The 25450-nt window shown below is 47.9% G+C and overlaps 1 protein-coding gene across 1 annotated transcript in view; it reads left to right on the top strand.

Moving 5' to 3' along the window:
* The window catches only part of TENM4 (teneurin transmembrane protein 4), a 745685-nt gene that overhangs the window by 132986 nt on the left and 587249 nt on the right, over positions 1-25450 (top strand). Inside the window, exon 3 of the mRNA XM_057553431.1 lies at positions 17914-17969. The gene's annotated coding sequence lies outside the window, so the exon portion shown is untranslated. The remainder of the gene's footprint in view (positions 1-17913; positions 17970-25450) is intronic.

Here is a 25450-nt window from a genome sequence, read left to right as displayed (position 1 = left end):
CTCAGAGCCCCACAGGGAGATGGATGGCTCGGTTGGAAGAAGGGCTCAGGTTGCAAAGGGGAGGTTGGATGACCGCGGGGATTGGCCCCCTGGAGAAGAGAACATAAGTGGGATCTCCCCAGACCAGAAGGGCTGCACACTCAAAGGGGAAGTAGCTCAGTCTTGACCCCCTTCCTCAGAGTTCCCAGCAAACTCTGGTAACCCTCCCAAGACGGCGGGGGAGGCAAGTCCAAGGCAGGACCATCACTCTGCCTGCTTGCGAGGGAGACAGAGCAGCCTCTGTTTTGCCGCTGGAGCTCCGCGATGATAGATGGAGGGCCGTTTGTCGAGCCTGAAGCCATCATTCATGGAGGACAATGGCCCATTGGGACCCAACACATTTGGAGAAGAGCATGAAGCAGACAGCAGAGGGATTATGTGAAACAAAGCCAAAGGAAATTTGTTAGGAGTCTGATTTCTAGAGCCTTGAAATCGGCAGCAATGGAGCTCTTTCTGTACAAGAGTTATTAGCACAAACGTATTTAGAGCTGAGGCAAGTTCGATGGCTTCCTGGTGTCCATTACCAGCAAACATTGGAGACGATTATGTAGGATTTAGCAGAGGATTATCCATTTGGAAAACGTTACATGGGATATATTTTGGTAGGGAGGAAGGGCCTAATACATGTAATTTACTGTACTTTGTGGTGAAGAACTGGGGCGGGGAGACCTGGACCAGTAGCTTCAGATTCATCAACTGGCGTTTTCTTTGTCTGTCTGGAATCCTGGTCTGGGAATAAATAAGCCAAAGGATTAATTTTACTTGGCTTTGGAATCATATTCTGTAACACTAGAAAACCCCTCATTTTGTAATCTGTGGAAAGGTCTACACTGCACATATGAACAGGGGCTTAAGGTTATAAAAACAACCAAAGTCAGGGAAGTATGATTTAGGGTCTACTTCCTTGCCTTCTAGTTTGGGTCGGGGACCATCACCAGTCACATAACTTATCATTTCTGACAGTGGCTAAGGATGGGGCCTTCTGGAAAACAAATCGAATGTATGGAAGCCTGAATGAACGTAGAAATAGGTGGGCAGCCAGTCCTGGTGGTAACAAAGAATATAGCCTCTAAGTCTAGCCGTGCTGCCGAGAATGAATTTGCTTGCCCTGCCGAGAATGAATTTGCTTGCTCCCACTCTGTGGTTGGTGCATCTCATTAAGAGAAGGAGAACAGCCCACTTCAGAATATGCTTGTGGCAGGCTTGGCAGGGATTGTATCCTCTCTGCCAGGTGCTCATCCCATCTTGTGTCTCACCATGCCTGGTGGCAGCCTTCCAACCGGGGGCGTTGGGAGCATTTGCTAATTGAGCCCATGCTGCCTGCCTTGTTCTCTGCTAGACACTGGGAATGTACAGATGAATGCCTTTGGGGGAGGGTCTGCATTGGCCCTGCCTTAGAGGAGCTCTCCTTCTTGGGAGAGTATGTAGAGACCTTGAAAGATCTCACTTAGGGCCCTGCAGCAAGTAAAACCGTCGCCAGGAAGAAAATATAAACGACGCTGCTTCTCTGAGCGTCGTGGGATTCTGAGGAGAGAGAGAGGCAGCAGGAGTTTAAATTGCAAGGGAATGCTTTTCACAGGTGGTGGGGAGAGAAGGAAGGGTTTAGACTGTTCCAGAAGAGGAAGAACCTAAGCAAAGGTGCAGTGGCAGGAATGGGCAGAACACGTCTAGAGAAGGGTGAGCCCACCTGGATGTAGGCCCCCAAGTGCATGCTGGGAGGGGATGCACAGGAGGAAACAGAGAGCCCAGGAGGGAAAGCCCAAGTGTTGGGCTTTAGTCTTCAAGCCAGAGAGTGGCAGATGAATGTGATTTCACTCTGAAGATGTTTTATGGGCTCGTAAAAACCTATGTATCGTGGGCTTGTAAAATACTAGCCCAATCGACAAAGGAGGAGTAACAAGGTCAAATAGAGGTGAAGCCTGTGGAAATAAATAGCACATCCACTGTACTGGTTCGCCTCCATGTCTCAGCTGCCCCTGGCACTCAGGACCAGCAACTCTGCAGTGAAAGCGGTGGGGAACGGGAGACCAGCCTGCAACGTGTCGGATACTGTGCTGGGCACTTGCCTGGCATCCTGCACTTATTCATCATCGCTGAAGTCCTGTGAGGTCTGGGCATAGAAACTGACTCAGAGAGGTTAGTTGGGTTTGAGATTTCAGTATCTTACTCCAAGCCTCTGCCTCAAACATTTATGACACAAGGGAATACAATGTGCTGGTTACTGTTGGATGCAGGATCTTGACCACTTAGAAGCTGGAAATGGCCAGTGTATGCCCTGAGCAATCAACATGGTTTCCGTGACATTCACAAACCCCTTTTCATGTCCCATCTTACTGCTACTTGAGTTATTACTAGTAGGCTGAAGAAGGAATGTGTGAACCTGAGGACTTCTGTCTCTGAGTAGGTACCCTTGAAACCAGAGTTTTCTGGGGGTAATCCACAAATGTAAATAATATGTTAAAAATAAAATCTAAAGAGAGCTGAACAGAACCCTCTCCCTGCTATCCACTCCATGGCTGTAGTTATTGCCTGGGGTGTGGGGGGGGGAAGAGTGGGAAGGGGATTGGGCTTCTTCTGCCTTAACGCATTTTATTTTTCCCGCCCTCCCCCTCACAAGAGCACCAGAAAGACCCCCCCCCCATTGACCCCACTCCTCCCAAGCCCCCAGACCTGTGGCAGTGGCAGGTCTGGAATAGCAGGCCTGGGGGTGGAGGTGGGGAAATGAGTTATTCAAAGCTCCAGTCCCTGCATGAGATAAGCCATGGTTAGAACAGGCAGGATGAGGGCTCCATTGTTAATTATAGTGATGACCTTGATAGAATGGGAGGAACTCTGGAGTGGGATGGATTGCCTTCCATCCTGCCTTCTCTCCTTCCTGTCATGGGTGGACCTTGCTTTCCTCATTCCACACCTGCAAGATAGGTGTATCACCTACTTCTAAAGCTCCTGGGAATTAAGTGAGGCCATGTGGGAAAGCATCCATCACAGAGCCTGGCACATGTTGGATCCTCAGGAAGTAATTTGTTTGCATCTCTTTTGTTCACAAGAGGGATTATCAAAGTCACGGCATACTTTTCCTCACCTGCATTTTGGCTGGTCTTTGATGTTATAGACCAAAGTCTGTATATTATCTTAAGCTTGGGATCATTTGGCATGTTAACTCGATATCAAGGTGGTGTTTGATGAGCTCTCCCGTAATAGTCTTTGTTTGCAACCTCCTTCTCCCTCTGCAAGAGGGTCTTACATTGTTCAGTGCTTCACTCAGCGGAGGTTTGGAAAGCGTCTCCCATATGCCCGGCCCTGTGCTGGGTTCTCAGTAGACAGAGCTGGATAAGGCAGGGGTCCTGCCCTCGGGAGCTCCCAGCTGGCTGGAGGGGCAGACACATACACAGACAGCAACAATCCTGTGTGCATGTGCTGTGGTTGATGAAGGCATGGAGGAAGGAGTGAGGGCAGGTTCCCAAGGGCAAACTCAAGCTGCTCTCGAAGGTCCAGTCAGAGACGGCCTGATGAAGGAGGGAACAGCAAGGGCAGTGACACTGGGCTGGAGAGAATACGACACACTCAGGAAACTGTGTGTGGCTCTGTTAGAGTCTTCAGATGACAAAGCTGATGCTCTGAGAAATCAGAAGTATTCACATAAGGAATGTGACCCTTGGCAAGTCTTTTCCCATTTCTGGGCCTGTTTCCCCATCCTCTGAACAAAGGTCCCTTCCAGCCCAAATGATCCACGGTTCTCTAAGTCTGTGGCTCACAGCCTGCAAATGAGCATGAAGCAGACTTGGATCTCTGTCTGTTTATCTTATTTTCCTATTTATATTTGGAAGCCTGTTTCTTCGTCTATTAGAACTGCCTGCATTACCTGCCCTGGAAGCATCTCTGTTTACCTTGATGTGCTGTGAGCACGATCCAAGTTTATTAATAAAACAAAGCAGCCTCATAGCGAGCGGAGGGGAGTACAATTTCAGGACCAGCTGTCTCCACTGGGGAGGCCTCGGTTGCCCTGACAAGAATGCTTATCCCGTATGGGCACCACCTGACCTCCAAAGCCAGGTTGGGGTGAGGACCCTCTTGCTTGTATGGGAAGCACTGACCTGTTTGTTTCATCTCCTTTCCCAGGCTGTGAAACCTGTACCCCCCAGAGGTTGCAAACTGACAGCCTATAGACATGTTTTTGGGCTCTCATCCTGTTTTAATTATAAAGATGTTTAATATAAAAACCAGGACATTTTGCCAAGAATATGGATTTCTGCCATCTCTTAGAAAATCAGTTCTGGCAACACTAGGCCCACCTTCCTGGGTGGCATCCTCCACTGGTACCGAATGGTGGCTGCCCCTTTCAGATGGGCATGAGTTCTTGACTTTGCCGCAGTCCCTGCCCCTCCTTATTACCTTACCCCTATAAGCATTTGGGCTTGCCACCACGGACCTGCCCACTTACTGAAACCCAAAGTTCATACCCTTTAATTTTCTGTGAGGTGATGTATAATAAGTACTCCTATATTACTGATCTACACAAGTACAGAGCACCTTCCAGGTATCAAGGCCCTTTCCTATTCGTTTCCTCATTCTATCCTCACAGCAGCCTGCAGAGGGGGGTGTGCTTGTTCCCATTTTACTGATGAGGAAACCAAGGCTCAGGGAATTGTAGGGACGGTCCTGTGTTATGTGTTCGGAAAATCATGCATGCGGAGATGGCTCTACCGAGTGGGCGGAGCTTGGCTGGGAGACAGCAGGAGGCCGCGCTGAGTCTGCTTTTAACTCTAACTTGCTGGGTAGCTCTGTACAGCTCTCAGCGCCACTGGGGGCTCCAGCCACCTCCTCTGTAAAGTCAGGTCACGGCCCTAAAGTAGAGGTTCTTAATGTGAACACATGGCTGGGAAAAAAGTTAGCATTTTCTCCCATTGTGAATATAGGCAGTAGCCTATGAATAATAGCCTATGTGAATAAACCACAATAGCATTTGAAGTCTCTGGGACTTTGTTACTGGGAGGAATCAGACATTTTTGGATCCCATTACAGTTGTTGGAGGTACTTGAAAATATCATTTACACTCATTATTACTCCCAGGTTATGAGAGTTATTAGACCTGCCACTAGAGTATGTTATAAATCTTGACTTTAAAGAGAAATAAAAATATTACTGTACCAGAAATTTATCAATTTAACATTTCAGTAACCATTTTAATATAATTGGTTTCCATTGTAAGCCTGTGGATTTTATTTTACGCATTTGGAAACATTTTTCTGAGAAAGGGTCTCTAAGCTTCAGGAGACTGCCAAAGGGCTCCATGAGACAAAAAGGCCGAGATCCATGTCGCAGGTGATCTCTAGGCCACCTGAACACCTGGACTCCAGGATCCAAGGGTATCAGGCCTGGGGCCACCCATTCAGCGCGCAGCCCTGCCTTCTGCCGTCCTCCCAGCCTCCTCTACTTCCACACCTGTAGTGGCTTCAGAGGCAATTTCCTAGGCCCTGTGCAGCCTTGTTGATGTTCAGTTACATCAGACCAACGTCTCCCAATTTGTTGGTGGCCGAGGATGTCAGAGAAGCCTGGGATGGGGCGGGAGGAGGGGGGATGGAGGCTTCCTGCAACGCCCACCGCCCCCCCACCCCGCCCCGCCCCGCCATGGGCCTGGGCTCCCCCTTGTGTCCTGCGTGGAGAGTGCTGTGGTACTCCAGCCCTAACTCTCCATACCCCCATGGTTTCCATCCCCCTCGCTCTGATTCTTCCCTGAGGCTCCTGTGCAGAAATCCCAGATCTGGGGAACCTGGGCGCTTCTTGTTTTGCAGGGAAGGAAGCCAAGATGTAGAGGACAAATGCCTGGCCTAGGGTCACCTGGCTTGTCAGGGTCGGAGGAGGGATGGAACATCCAGGGTGAGTCCCATGTCCTGGAACAGCATGACCTGGTTCTCAGCTTGCCAAGGGGCTGCCTTTACCATGAAAAGAATCTTCAATGAGTCCTTTCCTACACTTTGGAGAGCTCATCTTCTATTCTTTTCCTTCCCTCCTGACTTCCTTTTTAGTCCTTCTTTCTTATTTATTTATTTATTTATTTATTTATTTATTTATTTATTTATTTTTCAAGTTCTCTCCTAAGAGTTCAGTGTGGTCCCTTAGGGAGCTGCATCACTGAGTTTTCAGACCCCTCCCATACCTTAGATGAAGGGAGATAAATTGACTGGCTCATTCCTGAGATCTCTACAGTAACCGTTAGAATTTACATTTCAGCGTTGACCCTGGAGACAAAGTCCAAGTTTACAGCCTCATCATATTGATTATTCTTTCATCAAATATTGATTGAGCCCTCTGTGTCAGGAACCAGGCTGAGCAACCGGCTAGATAAGATGGCCCAGTCCCTGCCCTCAAGGGGCTTCTATTCAAGACAGACATTGAACAGCTAGTTCAGGCAGGCTGAGTGTATCAGAAGAAAGGTAGTGGGTCATAGGAGGAGCTGACCGACTGGTGTTAGTCAGCAAAGACTTTTCAAAGTAGATGGCTTTTTAGCTAAAACACAGAAGGTGGATGACAGTGAGCTGGGAAAATTCTGGAAATCAGGATAGCATGTGCAAAGGCCCTGAGACAGGGAGAAGTGTGTTTTGATGGGGGAAATAGAGAAGAATGAGGAGAACAGATGGTGAGGTTAGAGGGATAGACAAGACCCAGAGAGGAAGACCTTGTAAACTAGGGGAGGGTCTGAACATATCTTGAGGATGGTGGGAAGCCACAGAACTTTCAACAGAAGAAAGACATGATCAGATGCACATTTTAAGACCATGCTTGGTGCAGGAGAAGAATCAGAGGGAGTGAGAGGTGAGATAGGGTGACTTGCTAAGAGAGTCTTGCAGTAGCAACCATGAGAGAAGATAGCTTTGGGACTAAGGCGTCACCTGATTGATAAGGGCCTGGGCTGGGCTTGAGAGCTCTTTATGAGATGGATAAAGTGACTAAGGAACAGGAAAAAGTCAAGCCCAGAAAGACTACCTTCCTCCTCTCTCCCCAGTGTCTGTACGTAGCGGAGACCATGACCTCACCGCCGCAGGACAGGTGGCCCCCTTCCCTCCCCTCTCCTCACCTGCCCCACCTCAGCTGCTGAACGCACCTTGGTGTTCGGTTGTATCGGCCCAGCTTCTTTCATTGCTTGGTCCCTGAAGTTATTGGAAAAGCTGAGCAGATACAGCCAGAAAGATGGAGGAAGCAGCACTTTCTATTCATTTAATTCAGTATGTCACTTAGGCCTTCTCTACTGAGCCTGGACATGGTAAAGCAAACTTTTGTGCTTCCTGCCCTGCCAGAGTTCATGCCTAAAATAGTCACCCAAATAAATACCTAACCGTGAACTGTGAGAAGTACAGGATCAAGAGCAGAGGTGGCCTTCAAAATATTTAACAACCTGGACTGCAGGTGCACAGGCCACTCAGAACCGGCTTCTGCCATAATGCCCAGGCGGGGCCCGGAAGCCTTCCACTTGCCACACGTGCCTTATCCTCTGGCTTGTGGCGAGGGCTGGAGGACCCTGGGGAGGAGCTGAGGTCGTGGTGGGCAGTATGCCGGGGCTCAGGGCAGTGACTACGTAGCAACTGATGTGGAAGCGTTTCCACGTCTCAGGCACAACTGTCCTGGTTTGTACCTACTGATTGAGATGGGGGTCTGGGAAGGCTTCCTGGAAGAAGTGACATTTGAGCTAAGATCTGAAGGCAGGGCCTGCAGAGCCGGGAGCAGAGCTGGAAGAAACAGCCTGTGTAAATGCTCTGAAGCAGGCCACACAGTGTGGTGTTTGAGGACGTGAAAGGGGCGGGGCGGGACGTGTGGTCAGAGGCAGCAGAGCTACTACAGCAGGAGCCAGGCTCTATGGGCCCTGGAGCTGGGGAAGGGCTTGCATCTCCATGAGCGCGAGATGCTGGGAACCTGGTTGGGAGGCCATTGCAGAAGCTCAGGTGAGAGCTGGCTGTGGCCTGGACTTGGGTAGTGGAGGCCGAGGTGGTGAGAAGTGGATAGGACAGGGAGAGTGAGAACCAGCGGGGTTTGATGAGGGGTTAATATGGGGGTGAAACAACGGGGAGGGGTACTGAGAGGCGGCCTAGGTTTCCAGCGTGTGCTGGTGGAGAGTGCATCACTCACTGAGATGGGCCAGCAGAAGAGGCCCCTTTGGAGGTACAGACTGCACCGTGGACGTGTTGAGTTTGAACGCGGCAGGTGGGGCTGAGCACTGAGATGTGTGCGTCTAGTTCCCACTCTGTACAACTGAGGCAAATTGCTTTGCCTCTCGGAGCCTCCATTCCCTCAACTATAAGACCCGGGAAGTAAAGCCTGCTTTATAGGGTGGTTGTAAAGGTTATTAGAAACACATCATGAAGCACCTCACAAGTTGTAAGCCGGCCGTGACCATAGGCGGTCACTGGTAGCAGATGATTTTAATTAAACATATATGCTCCGGAATCTTATAAGATCCTATTACAAAGAGGCACATATGGTTCCTTTTCTCCTTTATGAAATACAATTTGGAGTCCATGGCAACGGTGTTGATGATGATGGGGAAGACGGTGGTGGTGATGATGAACCCGTCTCCTCGGCTATTTGAAGCCAAGGTATCAGGCATCTGTCTCCCTCATTTAGGGAGCTGGTGTGCAGAGGAAGGATCACTGGGCTCAGGTTCAAATATTTAGCTCTGTTCCTGCCTCAGCAGCCTCGGGAGTCGTGTAATCTCTCTCAACCTTAGTTTCTTCCCATGTAAAAGGGGGACGGTGACAATATGTACCTCCCAGGATGGTTATAGCATTCAAACCAAATGACTTGTGTAGAGTTAATGGAATGCACGTTGCCAGATGTAGAGTGGTGCTTAATAAAAGCTACTGCTTTTGCTCTTCCTTACGTGGCCCTCGTTCCTGTGCCTCGGGGAAGAAAGTAGAAAGTGACATCAGGCCCCTCCCAGCGGGACCTCAGCTCCCCCCCTGGTCTTTGCCTCCTGTCATCTCCTCTTCTCCCGCTGCGGTTCAGCTCTAGAAAGCAACGCTACTTCCTCCTCACGTGCCCTCCCTCAGCCTGGAATGCTCTTTTCTCACCCTTTGCCTGTCAGATGCCTTCTTTGTCTCCAGGGCCCAGGCAAGCGCCACCTCTTGCATGGAGCTTTTCTGGTGCTGCCAAGGAAGGTTCACGGCTCCATCTCTCTTATCCCCACAGCACTGTCACTCGGCCCTCCCCTGAACACATCCAGTGCTCAGCCTTGGGTTACAGCGCAGACCTGTGTCCTTGACTATAAACCTCTTGGGCCCATGACCTTGTCTGTTACAACCTCCTACGAGCCTCACAACTGAGCATGGGTCCACACCCAAAATCATGCAACTGGATGGAATTGAATTAATTTGAGTGATGGAGGCTGGGGCAGCAGCCCCGTCACCCTGTCAGTGGCCCCAGGCAAGGGCTGTGAGACAGCCCTGTAGCCGAGCAGGTGCTGTCCCGGCCACATCAGAAAGGAACAGGTTGTTTGAGGCAGATGGCTTTGTAGTGGATGCCAAAAGGACGCTTCTCAGAGCAGCAGTGGAGCAGCCGTGCCCACAGCCTCTGGTAGCTGGGTCATTGCAGCCAGGCTGCTATGAGGAGCTGGGCGGGGGCAACTAGCAGCCTGTTGAACAAAGTTAGGGACCCTTCCCTTGAGCCTGGATCAGCCTCAGCTTCGTGGCTCTCCCTGCCCCAGGCTCACCCCTCCGGTCCAGCCTCACTGCAGGCAGTAATTAGTCTCAGGGACAAACCTGGCCTCTGATTGCCTAGCTTAAGACCCTCTGATGGATGAACCCGTTGCTAGAACCTGGCCCCGGAGGCCTTCCAGGCTCCAGCCCTGCATCCTTCACAGAATCCATGCTGTCAGAGTGTCCACTGTTCCTTCTGCTGCTCGCATTTCTCAGGACAGGTCTGCGTTTCATACTTCCTGCCGTGGGCCTTTTTCTTTTGAAAACATCGTGCTCACTTGAAGTCTTGCTTGGAGCCTGCTTTGCCCAGTCCCACCGTGGTAGAACTGACCCCTTCCGGGCTGGATCTCCCTGTGGATCACAGACTGCCGCATCCTCCCTGTAACACTGTGTACCTTTTAGTGCAGGGAGCACGTCATGTGGACCATCATTAGTAGTGGACTTTATTTTTTTTATTTTTATTTTTGGCTGTGCCACGTGGCTTGTGGGATCCTAGTTCCCTGACCAGGGATCGAACCTGGGCCCTCAGCGGTGAAAGCTCGGAGTCCTAACCACTGGACCACCAGGAAATTCCAGTAGTGGACTTTATAAAGCAATGTGCACTGTTCAGGACTGACATGCAGGCCCCAGCTAAGTGCCTGAGAAATGCCATTCCTTAGAATTCTTACAACAGCCGTGGAAGGTTGGGATAAGGATCTCCCTTTGCTGAGGAAGGTGAGGCTCAGAGAGGTTAATTAACTTTCTCTGTGTCACACAGCTCGTCTGAGTCAGAGCTGGGATTTGAACATGGGTCAGGTCCCTGCTTTCTCCGTTTTCCTAGCCACGAGTTCCAGTCAGGGTCTGACACACAGAGGAAGCAGCCAGCAATTGCTTGCTGATGAAAGGGTGAGCATGAGGTTGCTGGGTGGAAAAGTTGATGTGTCAAGGAGAGCTGACTTCCTTGGTTTTTAAAAATTAGAAAGGCTCTCTCCCATGGTTCTGTGGGCGTGGTTGAAAAGAAGTGATCGTGTCATGCAACATTTTAGATTGTTATTGGACTATCCACATTTTTAGGCAAATAATAAAAGCATCATTATCTCTGCTCTACAACACGGAAAACCACGTCACTCTGGAAGCAACTTCATGTCATGTCCCCAGCTGGGAGCAGCTGAGGTGAGGGTGCCCAGAGGAGGACACAGCTGGTCTTTGGAAGGCCAGTTAAGGGTTTTATTCTTGACTCTGCCAAGCCATGGTGGGTTGTTAGGTTGTGTAGGCCAAGGCCCTGTGGCAAGAGTCCAATTTTCTCTCCCAAATTGCTTCATGCCTAAAATGCCTCCCTTTTGTGATTTCCCACCAAAAAATGAAATCTAACCAAGAGGGAGTGAGGAAGGACAGAAACTTTGAAATACCCAGAAGAAAGCTAAAGTGAGCATGTTTTGAGGCTCTAATAAGCAGCAGAAGTCCAGGGAAAAAAATCAATGGACAGGGCTTCCCTGGTGGCGCAGTGGTTGAGAATCCGCCTGCCAATGCAGGGGACACAGGTTCGATCCCTGGTCTGGGAAGATCCCACATGCCACGGAGCAACTAAGCCCCATGCACCACAACTACTGACCCTGTGTGCCACAACTACTGAGCCTGCGTGCCACAACTACTGAGCCTGCGTGCCGCAACTACTGAAGCCCGCGTGCCGCAGCTACTGAAGCCCGCGTGCCTAGAGCCCATGCTCCACAACAAGAGAAGCCACCACCATGAGAAGCCCGCGCACCGCAACGAAGAGTAGCCCCCGCTCACCGCAACTGGAGAAACTGTGCGTGCAGCAGTGAAGACCCAACACAGGCAAAAAAAAAAAAAAAAAAAAAAAAAAATCCACGCACAACCATGATGAGGTTGAAAATGACAGACCACGGTCCTCGGGGGAGAGCTCCTCCTCGCTCAGACGTCTGGCAGCAACACGACCAGCTTAGCTTAGATCAACAGCCTCCACATCTGAAGAGGAGATACTTAAAGCTCAAGAAGCATCTCTGAGCCGAGGGCCAATGGGACCTCGTGAGCAGGAGCAGCAGGGCCCCCCAGAAAGGTGGTGTGACCCTGACCTTCTCCAACCCTGCTTGGCTGAGTCACTGACGTCCTTTCCCTTGCAGGTCCTGACCCACTCGGACCTAGAGTCCATCTGGATGTAGTAGGAAACTCAGGGGACAACCCCAGCCCTCCTCGTCGGTAGGGCCTGGAAGTTCAGTGCACTTTTTTTGCAGCCAGAGCTCCTAGGGCTAACTGTGGGCACCCATGGTTCTCTGCCATCCCCACTATAATGGCCCAGCACACAGCACTGGGCTTCTGCCCCGGTTTCCTCTTCTTGTCCGTGGTTCCAGCCTGGGACTGGATGACGCTTCTGAAGCTCAGTGAGCTTGGCTGCCAGACCTAAACCCCATCTTCGTCACCCCAGGTGTCTGGGGACCTATATGAGTGGGCAGGCACCCGTCGTTAATAAAAATGAATAGTTAGTAACAACTAAGAATTCTGGTAATTCATTAAATAACAATTGTTATGGTTAATAATCTAGTGGTTTAGAGCATGACTTCCAGGCCAGACTGCCTGGGTCCAAAATCCTGGCTCCACTATTCATTGTATGACTTTGGGCAATTATATTAGCCTCTTAATACTGAAGCTTCTGTCTATTGAATGAGAAAAATAATAGTTCCTACTTCACAGCATTGTTTATGAGGATTAAATGAGTTAATATTGTAAAATGTTTAGGAAAATGTCTAGCACATGATAAGTACTACACTGTTAACTAAAATTACAATAGTAGCAGTAATAATAATATTCACCAAAAATCTGTTGAGCCTTTGCTAGGTGATAGGCACATGAGCATTGCAGCAACCCAAAATGTGGGTCCTTTTACTATCCCTGCATTTCAGATAAAAATACAGAGGCTTGGGAAGGTTAAGGATACAGCCCAAGGTCACTCAGCTGGAAGGGAATAGAGCCAGAGGTCAAAGCCAGACTCTGATTCCAGAGCCAATGCTTCTGAACAACATTTAACAAGGACTTACTGAGCGCCAGTAGGTGTCCCAATCACTCTTCTTTGGATCTTTAGATGGAGAAGGACACTTCAGATAGAGGGATGTTCATAGGAAAGGAATCTTAGAGCAGCAACTAGAGGAGTGGCCGGATGGGGCTTCAGACATTGGCAGGACCGAGAGACTGTGGCATCTTGGTCTCGTCTTCCCAACTGAAACACAATCTCCCCCAGGGCAGGAGACAAGCTTCTCGTCTTCTTCTGTACCTCCCTTAGAATGGATGGACGTCTGAGCGCTCCACAATAGACCCCAGCAAATCCTTGATCTACAGCTACCCCACCCAGGACATCAGTGGCTAGAGTTGACCAAAGTGAGTCCATCCACACCTTACATGCAACTGATCATTATGCCCAATGTTGTGCTCCATGATTAACTTGAGAAGAGTCAAAACTAAGCCAAGGAAACGGTGCCTCCACACCCTGGCCTGATCTCAGACTTCCATCGCAGAGATCCTACAGGAAAGGGGAGAGGGGGTACAGTTTCACCAAATTCAGTGCACGGAATGCTGAGCTGAGGACAAGGTAGATTTAGGGAGCAGGGCAGAGATGTAGCTACAGGAGAGCCAAGGCTCTCTGACCTGTAATACACTTTTTTTGGTTTTTAATTCAGAAAGTAACCTAAGAGGAGGTACTCGTAGGTATTGATCTATAGAGGGAAAAACCATCAAGTCAGTTGTGCTAGATCATGCAAATTTATTTTTAAATGTTAGACAGTAGAAAAGGCAGTGAATTAGACATAATTACTATGTAATTTGACTTGAAATGAAATCCATTTAAGAGACATGCATTGAATGTGGGCAAAACACAAGGTAGAGAAGAAAAAAAGGGAGCTACAGAAAAGCCCAAGATGTGGACCTTACTTCCACATCCTTCCACCCCAGTGATCTCGTGGTTGCCAAAGCCAAGGCTTCAGATTGTTTACATGGAGAGAGATGAGACAGTCCTTCATGATTGGGCTTAATTCAACTGGAGACAGTGCCTTTAAAAACAGGCCTGGTTTTTCACATCGTCTGCTTTCTGTATGAATACCCACATTACTTTATTCATAAAACCTAGAGTTGATTGCTTGGCGCTTGGAGTAGACAGGTTATTTGATTTTATTTTAACTTAAGAAAGAAATGAATCCAGTAAGTGTTTGTGGAGTGCCTACTCTGTGCTAGGTACCGTGCTGAGTTCTGAGTGGGTGGTGCTGGGAAGAGTCCCCGTCCCTGTCCTCACGGAGCCTGCAGTGTGGTACTCACTGAACAAACCGTGCCGGACGGTACTTAATTACAGTTGTGAGATGTGCTGCAAAGGAAATCTCCAGTAAATAGCCAGAGGAGCTCACTTAGTCTGGGGGTTCAGGGCTTCTCTGAGGAGATGGTGTTTAAGCCCAGAGAGAGGCAGGATGAGTTTGGATTCGGCAGCAAAGGGGAGAGCAAACAACTCTCCAGGCAGAGGAACAGCATGTCCAGGGCCTTGCGTTGGGAAGAAGAGGACCTAAAAGGAAGCCAGCCTGCTGAGAGCAGAGACTGGAGGCAGACGGATGCATTGACAAACCAAGCAGTGCAGAAACTGGGTCCTAGAAGCAGCCTCTCAAGGCACAAGGGCACATTATGGACTTTGGATTTGACCTTCAAAGGAATAGAAAGCTGTCAAAGGGTTTTAGGCAGGGGGGATGATTCCATTTGTATTTTTTTTTTTTTAAATCCCTCTAGCTTCTGGGTGGAGAGAAGTGGAGTAGAGGATGTGGGGAGACCAGTTAGGAGTCCAGATGAGAGATGGTGGTGGCCTGGTGAGAGTGGAGGCACTGGAGAGGAAGAAAAATGAACCGATTAAGGTCTGTCTAGGAAGTAGGACAGACAGGAGGACCTGGTGACTGGTTGGCTGTGGTTAGTGAAGCGCAGGGTGGTGTCAAGGCCGCCCTCTAGGCTTCTGGTGGGGCAACTAGTAGGTGGTGGTGACATTTACTGTGATTGAACGTGCTAAAAGAAAGCTAAAAAAAAATGATCATAACATTCAAGGCAAAACACTAGGAAACTCTTATGTAACAAACAAGAAAGAGACTACCACCAACCAAGAAATGGGGAAAGGACAGCAAACTTGCACTTCCCAAAAGCAGAAGTGCAAATGGCCAAGAAACAGAAAAAGATGTTCAACAGTTGCAGATTAAAATAACTAGACTCCCTTCACCTAATGGCTAATGGCTAATACTGCTGAGAGCACAAAGAATTGGCATCCCCCTATACTGCTGGTAGAAATTGAAAGTGATATGGTCTTGTGTGTGTTGGGGGGTGGGTAGTGGCAATTATAATTTTTTTTAAATGTTAAAAAAATATATTCTAAGTACTTAACCAACAGCCACACAAAGATGTACGTGCAAAGATATTAGAGTATTTACACCAGTGAAAAATGGCAAACAACCCAAACGTCCATCTGTAGGGAATTAACTACACATCTATGTAACCGTTTAAAAAGTAGATTAATATATATTACACATCTATGTAACCGTTTAAAAAGTAGATTAATATTAGTGTGTACAGTATGGTCCCATTTTGTAAAGTATCTGGATGTGTATGTATGTGAATGTCTGTATATGTGGGTATGTATACAAAGAGGTTTAGAAGGAAATCACATTGCTAGCGGTAGGTGACTTTTTATTGTATTTGGGTAAATAGTTCAAAAAAATGATACTTTAAAAGATGAGAAGACAATAACCGCAGTGTAACGGAGATTGTAATTAAAGTGTTACTGCGAGGAAACCCAAGGAAGGGAGTGACTAATTCTCACTCGGCTGGCGGGAGCAGGCTTCACGAAAGAGGTGTCATTGGACCGAGAATGAATAATCAGGGATAGGTTTGTTTTCCTGTTTCTGCACAGCTTTGTAGCTCATATTCAAGAGAAATAGATAGAAAGACTGATCCGGTTCTGCAGACCTTTCAGTCTGTTTGCTCCCTGGTCATAAAACATTCATGGCAATTAATTTTAAACCAGATGACAGGAAATGGAAGCTTAAAGCTCTAGAAGGACTCAACAACAGCTCTAAAGAGTGTCCAATACAGTCACTGTGCCACCGTCTCCCCCCTCCCCTGACTCGGTTGGATCTTATACTCATTTGCAGTAGCAATGGCATTCCTAGATATTATGTTATCAGCTCTTTCTATTTTCTTGGTTACTATCTTGGATCTTTGAATAAGGAGTCGCTTTCACTTCACATTTCCTAAACTTGTTTTTAGAAATTATGCAGCTGCCCACCAAAGTGCCCTTTGGGGAATTTAAATATGCATTGTTAGATATAGTGACTTTGTGGAAAAACTGGTGACCTAACAGAACGGCGTGACTCTGCCTTGATTTGCAAACAGAACTTAATTGGTGGCCTTATGACATGGAATTGAAAATTTGGGGTCTGAGGAAGGCCAGAGGCGAAACTTAATACACTCACAGAGCACAGGGTCAGAAGTAGGCCAGTGGGGACCCCAGTCCCAAGTCCTTCAGTTACTAGCTGTGTGACCTCTGGCAACTTTCCTGACACATAATAAGCATCAGGTGTTCTTGCAGTTTCAGCTTTGAAATAGGACAGACTTAGATTCCAAGGTCTGGCTGCAGCAAAGTGAGGGAACTTAAACCAGCTTTCCCAAGGTAAAGCAGGGGCACTGCTGAGAGGAGGGTAGAAATGGATGAGCATTTTACATTTCAAACGTCATTTATTTTAATGAGTATTGGAAAAAGTATATGAATAGCACATCAAACCTATGACTTCATAGATATTTTTACAAAAAATGATTGTGATTAAAAATTCCGTTAAATAGCAACCATTTTGCAATTATAGAATCCATGTTAGTTGAAAGGCGGTCTTTCATTGGGATACAGAGAAAGGAGGAAGAAATAATGAACTGCAGAAACTTTTAAAAAACTTCTATTGGAGTATAGTTGATTTACCATGTTGTGTTAGTTTCTGCTGTACAGCAAAGTGAATCAGTTATACATATGCAAATGACCTTTTCCCATATAGGTCATTACAGAGTATTGAGTAGAGTTCCCCTGTGCTATACAGTAGGTCCTTATTAGTTATCTATTTTATATATAGTAGTGTGAGAAACGTTTTTTTAAAATCCATTAGAATTAGAGTTAAGTAAAATATGTGAATTGATTTGGAAAAATTAGTAAATGGTAATAGCAGTGAGACATCGATACGGCGAAAATCGTGAACGTGGTACCGACATGACTGCAGTGGACATTGGCTAGATGGCCAAACCTCACTGAGTTACCATTCTCTCGCCTGTAACATCTCCCAAGGTGGTTATGAGGATCATGAGATAATATCCATAGGTATTATCGGCTCAGTAGCTGTCACATAATAGGAACTCAAATCTCTGTTTCCTTCCTTTTTCCTTGGCCTCACCTTTCGAAGTTGAAAGTGATCTCTGAGATTGGCCAGGCCAGTTTCCTCACTTTCCAGATGAGGTAACAGAACCCTGATTGGGTAAAGACCAGCGGAGGGCTCCTAGAGTCATGTTCTCCTCACTCCACTGGGCTCAGGTGTGCGCAGTGCCCAGCAGAGACTTGACCACAGGCCTGAAAGGTCTTGGGGAAACTGACAAAAGGCGTGGGAATGAAAATGAGTTAATTACACAGGCAACAATCATGGGGGTGTGGAGGGGGTAGTCGTGATCTGAGGGGTACTTTCCAGTGTAGTACATCTTCATAGCCCCTACTCTGCAAAACGGTAAACTCTATGTAGAGAAGGAAAGAAATTGGAAAAATACCCCCAAATGTCAGAAGTGAGTATATTGATGTCGTAGCATATTTCTTTGCTCTGTGTCTCCTGGTAATTAATGATTGCTTGCATGTTGACATCTATGAAAAATAAAAATAAGTTGCCAAAATGATTGGAAAGCTGAATTTTCTGTACTGAGAGATGGGTGCCGTTGGTGCCCTTCTTGGCATGTAACTATTTTAATTGTCATGCTTCATTTTTGACTATCACACTTCATTTTTGAAGTAATTCTCTTCCAGCCCCTAATCATTAGCAACTTCCCCAGTTACATGGGATCATAAGCGGTTGGTAGCCAATATTGGGCATAAAACTTATGACGCCTTTTAGTCCAGTGGTCTCAAGGGATTAATTGTGATCGTCTTCTTGTTTTGCAGATGGAAAAACTGAGAATCAGAGAGGGCTAGTGATCTCTCGGACACTTGGTCAGTAGGTAAGTGATAATGCTGAAAGTGAGCCTGAAATAAGATCTATGTCTAGTCTCTGTGATTCAGTCTCTGAAGCCCCATCTCCCCAATCTTGCGATTTTTCTGCTTTGCGCAATTGAAGTCAGGAAATAGGATGAGTTGGTCAGAGGCGTTTGGGTATTATTTGCACTTGTGGTTTCTGTTTGTTCCCGCTGTTGAGTTGGAATGTTTAACAGGTGGGTTTGTGAAGGCCTCTTAAGCAAACCGGACCCGTGCTGTGGCTAATGGGATATCACTGCCTTGTCTTCAACAGACCCAAGAGTTTGGTTCATCTAGAACAGAGAGTCCTGGACTACGGGTGTTAGAAGATCTGGGTTCCTGTCCCACAGTGAGCTGCTCTGTGACCTTGAACAAACCACTTAACTCAGGGATTCACTCACTTTTCATTCTTTCTTTCAAACTGTTTTTCCCCAGAATATGTGGTGCTGACCTCTGTGCCAGGCACTGAGGATGACAAGATAAACACAGCATAAGCTTTGCCCGGGAGGCACTCACAGCCCAATTTATGAGCTCCTCCATTTCCTCATTACTGTCTCATCATGAGAATTTCTAACATCTGCTTTGGAGTTTACACTCTCTAGGGCATTTTGTGATCTTCCCCGAAACTCCGTAAGATGGAAAGAAGTTGTTATTACCATTTTGCAGAGGAGAAAACTATGGCTTAGAGAGTTGGCTGAGGCCATTGAGTGAGTAAGGGTTAGAGCTGCCCTTGAAACCAGATTTACTAGCTCCTAAGCATTTGTTTTTGATAACAGCACACTGTCCCACCGATGGTTTTGGCATTTGAACGGGCGTTTTTGTACCCTGCCCCTTAGGAGTGAGTAAAATGTTGGGCACGTCAGCACCCAGAGGAAACCCACGCTGGTGCAGAGATACTTTTCTGCAAGGAGTACTTTCCTGTGTCTGACTGATTATTCCAGAAAGCAATGTCTTCTGTGCCTGAGAGTGAAGGCAGCCTTGGGCTCTGGGTAAGCCGATAACCAGAGGAAAACATGCCGCAGGCCCAGGGCCACCTCCTTCAGGTGGCTGCGATTCAGCATATCCGAGAAAGCCCTCCACGGGCCAGAGGGGCACAGCCCCCCCTCTTCTGCAGTGACCCTACTGAACACTGTCGCTTTCCACCAAAGCTTAATGATCCCGGGAGCTTCTGCTTTTGCAGAGTTGCCTGGCCTCAGGCAAGACATGGAGAATGATGTGGGTTAGAGGCTGTGCTGTTTGTTTGTGGGATGACAACTTCTTGAGCAGGAAGCTCTTGGGCTCTCTCCAAGTCTGGAATTTTCAAAGGGTGCATGAATCACCGCAGGGACCGGGCCTGGTTTCTCTGTTTTACTGTGCGTGTGTACGTTGTGAATTGTGGCCATCTTTAATGAAGATGACTAGCATATGTGTGATATCTGGGATGTGCAGGATTTGTGGAGAATGTGTGTGCCTGGGTGGGGAGTGGGGTTTGTAAGGAGTGTGTGTGTGTGTGTGTGTGTGTGTGTGTGTGTGTGTGTGTGTTTAATCTCTAGGAAGCAATTCTCATGAAAAAAAGAAAACACTTAACGGGTAAAATTTTTCAACAGGACCCAGAAATGGGCTTTTAATAAGCATCATTAAGCTCTTTGATTACAAGGGGAGGCCAGCCATTCTTTCATCCTGGCTTAGATCACACAGCTCTCCCTTGCCCTGTTCTTTGGGGTCAGATAAAAACTCCTACTATTCATATTGGTCTCTCCAAAGCCCTTTCTCCCCTTTCTTGCCCTCCCCAGCCCCTGCCCCTACCCCGCGCTTTCTGATCTCTCTGCTTGGACCTCGACACAGACAGGGCTGGTGTCAGGACTGACAGATGATAGCTGCGGGTACGCCTGGAATCTGAGCGTCCTGTGTCTCGCCCTGTCCCAGCAGGAAACTTTAGAGTCTTTGTTTAGGAGGTACTCTGAGCCCAGAGATCCAGGGCTCCTTCCTTTCCCTGAGGGTCACTTACAGCCACTGACACCCAGCAGGGCTGTGTGTGCGTGTGTGCAAACCCTTTCCTGCATGGATTGGGTTTCCCCTTGTCTGACACGGGAGGATGAGAACCTTGTGTTGAAAGACAGGTTTTGCTCTGGACTGAAAGCATTCTGCCAGGTCTCCTAAGGAAGCTGGTTCCCAGAGTTATTATCTTTCCTGAGCTGAGAACGAGGTGCTCCGTGACAGGAAACCAGGTAGGCTTAGCAACAGGCTTATCAGGCCGCACTGCAGGAACGTTCATTTGTGTCAACAGGTCTGGGTTTGTGTAATTTCGTTCTTCTCTGTGCACGGGATCAGTTCTGGGGCTGGTGTGTTCTGATTTGCACGGCTCCTTTTCAGCGGTGAAGCACTCCGTTAGGGTGTGGAGTGGAGCTCTGCCTGGATCATCCTTGTTCGCTCCACAGGACCCAGCCCGGGGGTACCGGGCACAGGGCTGAGTGTGCAGTGTCTGTGGTCTACGTAGAAGCCGCTATAGCTCCAGGCTGCAGAGTGGTCCTGAGTGGGGGTATTCCCGCCTTGATTAATATACCAGGCGCTCATTAGAGTCCTAGCTTGGCCTCTTACTGCACCAGCTACTCAATTTCTCCATGCCTTGGTTGGTCCTGGAGGGTCTGCCCTATCTGGAACGTTCTATCTAGTTCTTGCCAGCAGCTCCTTTGCAGGGACCAGCCTCCGGTCCCTATGACTCCAGTTGTTGGTTGGCTCAGAACTGGCTCCAAACCAGACAAGCCACTGAACATTAAAGTCCTGCTACGCATCCTAGGTGGATGTGCTGCCTTGACCTTGAGGCTTACTCAGGCGGTGCTCCAGGGCTGGGGCAACAGCCATCCACTGTCAGTTCTCCAAACACCCTTAGTCGTTGCTTTAAGGGACATCTATTTTGTTAAGCACCTTGTGTGCAAGGCACTGTGATATTGGGTATATTTTTTCTAACTTTATACCCATTTTCCAAATGAGATAACTAAGTTTCAAAGACGTTAACATACCCAAGAGTACCTAAGTATTCAGTGATAATGCTAGGATTTGAAGCCAGGTGTTTGGATTAGAAAGCATATACTCTCGGTTTCTATAAAGCACGTAGCACCCAATGGTGAGCAGAAAACGGTTGTCACCTATTAGTGACAGTTCTTTTAAAAGTAATTATTTAATAAAGCACTTACCACATGGCATCCTAATGGATGGTTCTTCTGTGGTCCTCTCTCACCGGACTGTGAGGTTCTTGAGGGCAGAAACTGGAAGCCCCAGCCCCTAGCAAGGTACAGGGTTTAGAGCGACGGATCAATAAATGTTTGAATGATTAACAATATTCATAATGCCTCCCTGTACTGATTGCTGACTATGTGCTGGGCAAAGTGCTAAGTGCTTTATATGTATATTATTTTGTTTAATTCTTGAAACAGCCCTGTGAGATAGATACTATTATTACAATAATATTTATAATAAAGAAAATAGAGGCTTGAAGAGTTTTGAGGAACGTTCCCAGGTTACACAACTGCTAAGTGGCAAAGTTGGAAATAGGACCCCCGGCTGACTGCTTACCTGTGGTGTCTTGCCTTGCCCCTGTGCTCTGGCCTCCCCCAGATGTCCCAGCATCCCTCACACTACAGCGGATGCCCAGGGCTCCTCCAGTGACTTCCTGTGAAGCTGTCACTCAAATCTAGTGCCTGCCTGTCTGGAGCTGTGTGAAGTTTCCATCCAGAAGGGAGAAAGCTGGTGAAGGCTGGGGGTGGGGGCACAGTCACATATGAAAGACAGTATGAAGAACCACTAATAAGATGGATGAGACAAGGGTTTCCTTTCTGGAGAGTAGACCTGATTTATAGGACGCAAGTGGGGATGAAGTCAACATCAAGAGGCACAATCTTTTGAGAACAGTGGTGAAGCGTTTCAGTGACGTTTTCTGGGGGCATTTCTTAGGCTTGGCAACTAGGCTGCCGCAGACTTGTTGGTGGGTAAAGTTGGGCGAGGGAAAAGGCCTTGGTGCCTTGCTCTCCAGGGAGGGCCTTCCCTTCTGGTAACTTCCCACAAGACCTCATGGACCAATGACTTATTTCATCATGGGGAGCTTCATCTTACGCAAGCTGAAGAAATGGTACTCCACCTACGTTGCCACAAGATAATTGACCCCTTGTGACTTTGTCTAAAGGGGAGCCGGGAGCGTGTGTGCTTTTAGTGAAAGTTAAGGAGCAGGGAGGAGGATGTTAGCTGGGAAAGAGAGGGACTTGGAATTACTCTGGAGGCTGCCTGGGTGCGACTAGGATTCTGAGTATTGACTCCCGACGAGGCCAGGGCCCACTTTGCATGAATCCCAGGTTTGTTCTGTGTCCCGGGGACAGAACAACTGCTTTGGGAGACCCCACATGAACACTCCTTGGCCAAGAGAAAAGCAAGCAGGATGACAACTTGATGACACATCAGTTAAAGCCTTCATGGACGTGTCTTTAGGTGGCTCAGGTCTTCACTCCTCTGGAGGCTGGCCCTGTGCACCCCAAAAGCAGTGGTGGTACTGGTTCTTGAATCTGGGCCTCCAGGATATTTCCTTTTTCCCTCATAGCAATGATTTTTAAACCGTGCACTGCGGAAGCCTGGGGGTTTAGTGAAATCCTCTCTGAGACTTCCCCTGGAGATAGGCAGACAGTTCCCTATTGGCTCCTGGACACCGGCCTTGCTCATCCTCTTCTCCTTGTTTGCTCACTGGCCTTCCTTGTTGCCAAGACTGGTGTGTTCGGCTGGGATGTACTCCATGGCCGCGCTGTTTGTTGACAGCCAACATTTGCTCTCATTGGCTATTGTGTCTGTTCTGATTGGTTGCTGTCTGTGCCATATCCGTTGTTAAGTATTTTGAATTTCACTCCTGGTTGCAAGCCTCCCTTTTGTGCAGAGCCAGCTGCAACCCAATGCAGACACGTTGTGCCAGCGACAAGCCTGTGAACCACAGGCTGCACAGAACCAAAACAGTTTGGCTGTCTTTGAGAAGTTCTCGCCGTGCTTCCTCATCCATCCTAGGGCCACAGAGTCACCCGAATGTCACCAGCCCACATGGCCATGTGGGGCTCAGCGATCTGTCTACCATGCCCACCGCCACCAAAGCAGAAGCCCTGGTTATGTTGCCGTGGCAGACCTGGGAGCAGGAGCTGGTCGTTGGTCTTTTCTGTCCCAGCCCCTGGCATGGCTCTTTAGCAGACAGGTAGCAGGCTTTCCTGCCTGCCTGTGGACATGGTTCCCAGATTAACTCAGCTGTGCCTTTACGAACAAGCTGCTTTCTCAGATAAGCAGGATATGCCAGCTTTTCTGGCAGAATTCCTTATGAGCATTTGTTCTCTCCTTCCCCCTTTTCTTCAAAAAAAAAAAAAAAACAAAAAGAAAGGCAAAAGGAATAGCAGAAGAAATGTTAGATAAAAGTGCATGCATTTGAGATCCAGGCAGATCAGGATTCATATCCAGGCTCTGCTCCTCATTAGCTGTTTGACTTTAGGGAAATCATTTAACCTCTCTGTACCTTTTGTTCAAAAGAAATAATAATAACTCTAAAGAGCTGCTGTGTCTATAAAATAATAGGTACATAGAAGTTGAAAGTGCCATGCCAATGAGAGTCATTAACATATATTGTCCCTTTTTCTGGTGACATTTTCAATCTATAACGATTCCAAAAAGTGAGTCAGTGGCAAATGCTATCTCTTCCAGGGCTAGAACCTGGGAGGAGAGACTGAAAAATGAGAGGAAAAGAGCCAACCCGTCATTTTTAGTTTAGAGAGCCTCCAAGCCTAAAGCAGAACCTCTAGCCCAGGCAAGAGAGGAAAGAATGGAGAACTTATCTTTGAGTTTCCTTGCAAACAAGGGGAAAAGGGAAAGCTGATAGATTACATGTTCTCATTGGCTAATGCTGAGTCTTTGTTGAGGGGTAAGTAAACACAGATGACAAGCTATTAGCTAGACATAGAGAGGTATAGCTTGTGCAGGAATGGCAGATACGTGATGTATTAGGTTGGGTTCCTGGGACCAGACTCTGGGACAGAGATTTGTGTGCTGAAAGTTTACGGGGCTTGCCCTCAGGATCAACACCTGTCCGGGAGTAAGGGAAGTAAGATTAGATCGAGGGAGGAGTTGAGCGGCAATACGGTCACAACAGAGGCATCAACCGATCCCACAGGGAGCTCTGGAGCTGGGACGGTCCTTCAGTTCCCTGCATTGAGTCAAGGGGAGTTGACCTTACCGCCCTCGGCAGCAACAGCTGGGTACTGCCCCTGCGTAAGGCAGCTGCCTTGGGCTGAGGACCATTCCTGGAGAGGGACTCGACTGAGAGCTGTCCGCAGCCAGCAGCAACAGTCCGCACAGCTGGGGCACTGAGTGCCTCAGTCCCAAAGGGCTCCTCTGGGCAGCACATCACAGCATCCACTACACAGGGCATGCAGGCTGCCCTTCTTTCCTTACGTCCTACTGCACACATCACTAATTGAAACAGCTCTCTTTACCACTGTGTTCAGATGTGGTCTCAGAATTTTTTCAAAAACAGTGCTCCAGATAAACGTTACCAACCAGCTGGAATTGGCTCGTGAGAAGGAACCCATTGGCTCCCTTTGGCCTCTCCATCTGTAGGAGACGTTCATTGATGGTGTAACAATAGGCCTTCAGTGTTATGATTGATGTTTCAACATTGGACAGTTGGAAAACCTTAGACAAGTTCCCTGACATGACTAGTGGAAAATGTGATTTTTAAAATATACTTCATTATTCCCTTTGACCACATTCCATTTATTTGAGTTGTGGCTTGTTTTTCTTTTCCCCTACTAAATGCAGTTTTCCCCATGATTCATTTCCTTTCCTTCTCCCTCTCTTTTTATTTTTTATTTATTTATTTATTTATTTTTATTTTTTTTTTATAGCTACTTTATTTATTTTATTTTATTTTTGGCTGTGTTGGGTCTTGGTTCATGCGAGGGCTTTCTCTAGTTGCGGCAAGTGGGGGCCACTCTTCATCGCGGTGCGGGGACCGCTCTTCATCGCGGTGCGGGGACCGCTCTTCATCGCGGTGCGCGGGCCTCTCACTATCGCGGCCCCTCCCGTCGCGGGGCACAGGCTCCAGACGCGCAGGCTCAGTAGTTGTGGCTCACGGGCCCAGCTGCTCCGTGGCATGTGGGATCCTCCCAGACCAGGGCTCGAACCCATGTCTCCTGCATTAGCAGGCAGATTCTCAACCACTGCGCCACCAGGGAAGCCCTCTCCCTCTCTTTTTAAATTTTTTTAAAAAATTAATTTACTTTTTACTACATATTCTCTTGTCATATCACGCATTCTTATTTCAACCATCGGCCACTTCAGATGTCCCTTCTTCACCCAGTTCACATTACTTGTCACCTGCTAAATCTGTCCATATGACTTGCTTCTCTAGCCTCCAAAATAGCAATAAACGGCATCCATGGTTAGCCCATGAGGAAACAGATGCTTTTTGAAGATG

Source organism: Balaenoptera acutorostrata, chromosome 9 (assembly GCF_949987535.1).
Source record: "Balaenoptera acutorostrata chromosome 9, mBalAcu1.1, whole genome shotgun sequence".
NCBI lineage: Eukaryota > Metazoa > Chordata > Mammalia > Artiodactyla > Balaenopteridae > Balaenoptera > Balaenoptera acutorostrata.
This window is presented reverse-complemented; position numbering and strand designations above follow the sequence as displayed.